This window comes from Apium graveolens, chromosome 2, assembly GCF_009905375.1.
Source record: "Apium graveolens cultivar Ventura chromosome 2, ASM990537v1, whole genome shotgun sequence".
Lineage (NCBI taxonomy): Eukaryota > Viridiplantae > Streptophyta > Magnoliopsida > Apiales > Apiaceae > Apium > Apium graveolens.
Genome location: NC_133648.1, coordinates 76,432,339 through 76,434,321, shown reverse-complemented (window position 1 = coordinate 76,434,321; position 1,983 = coordinate 76,432,339).

Genomic DNA, 1,983 nt, shown 5'->3' with positions numbered 1-1,983 from the left:
GCTTTGTTGACATTATTCTCATTGAATTCCACTTGTTGCCCTTGGATTGAGCAATTTACCACCAAAGATGCACCTTAGTTCTCTTGCATAATTGTCCTGACCACAGCTGAGTTCTAGAAATCTTGATAAGATACATAATTGGATTTTCAGTTAGAGCACCTGCAAAGAATATCTCATATAGAAACTTGACAAAGCTCTTAAAGCTATCAGGAGCTTGGTTAGCATCTGTGAATGCAAGGTTAGCATCTGTGAATGCAAGGTAATTGGTGCCCTCCTTTGAGATAAAGGCTCTAATATTGTTTGATGCCATTTGAAGTGTTTGAATTTGAGTGGGTAAGAAATTTGAGAGATAAATAGTTTGAAATGAGAGAGAACGGTTAAGATTTGCGAAAATTAGGTCACTTGAGATCTCGAAAGCATAAAAAAGAGTTATGTCGAGATGTCTGGGTATTTATAGAAAAAGGTAAGTGACTTGTCGAGAAGTGGAAATAAACATTTGGGATTTGCTTATCGAGAAGTCACGTGTGAGAATAGATACATATCGATATGTCACTTTCCTCACTCATATCGAGAACTAGATAGTGACTTATCGAAGTATCAAGTAAATACCTAGTTTGTCCTGAATAGACTGAATTTTTCAATATTTATTTGAATAAATCAAAATAAAACTAAATGATTTTATGTCAAAATTATTTTACCAAAATAATTTATTTAATTTAAATTATTTCAGTTCTAAGTTGTTGATAAATCTGAAATGTATACATGTAGAGAACTCTATAAATTAACATATATCGAGATCTCTATAAGACTTCACGAAAAGTCATAAACAGGCTTGTCGAGAAGTCCTTCGAGAAGTCTAAAAAAAGACTTATCGAGAACTCCATCGAGAAGTCTCAAAATGACTTGTCGAAAAGTCAATTAGACTTATCGAGAACTTAGTTCTCCATATACTTTTGTTCTTTTTAATTCTGTCTTATGTTAAGTTCACTATTGAAAATGTAATTTTACAATTAGGCATTTTTATTAGAATTAGAAAAATTCCTAGCTAAATTTTGAATTTTGAAAGATAAATATGCAGAGAATTCTGAAATATCTATAATCATATTCCAGTTAATTTTCAACTAAATCACATTAACTTTGATTATTGAAGATTAATCTGCTGCAAAATATTAGATGAGTTCTTGCCTTTAAGATGAAGAATTTAACATTCCAATTTCACCAACAAGTCTAGTGAAAGTTGCTTCATCCAAAGGTTTAGTGAAAATGTCAGCTAATTATTTTTCTAGTTGGAACAAAAATAAGCTCAATGGTACCATTTGTAGCATGTTCTCTAATAAAATGGTACCTTACATCAATGTGCTTTGTTCTAGAATGATTAACTGGATTAGTAACAATAGATATAGCACTAGTATTGTCACACATAATTAGAATTTTGTGTAACATTGGGCCATAGTCCATCAGCTGATTTCTAATTCAAAGCACTTGAGCACGGAAACTTCCAGCAGCTATGTATTCAGACTCAGCTCTGGAAGTTGACACAGATTGTTATTTCTTGCTATACTAGGATACAAGTCTTTTTCCAAGGAATTAACAGCTTCCACTAGTACTCTTTCTGTCAATCCTGCATCCGGCATAATCTGCATCTGTGTATTCAACAGCTTCAAATCCAGTTCCTTAGGATACCATAATCTCAAGTTTGGTGTTCCCATTAAGTATCTGAAAATTTTCTTCACAACCATCAAATGTGATTCCTTTGGATTGGCTTGATTTCTTACACACAGACATGTTGCAAACATAATGAATGGACTACTAGCAGTCAAATACAACAAAGATCCAATATTTTCTCTATAACCTGAAATGTCTACATTTTTTACTTTCTTAGCTTCATCCAACTTTGTAGCTGTAGACATAGGTGTTGATGCGGGTGAACAATCAACCATTCCAAATTTCTTTAATAAATCTTTAACATACTTGGTTTGGCTG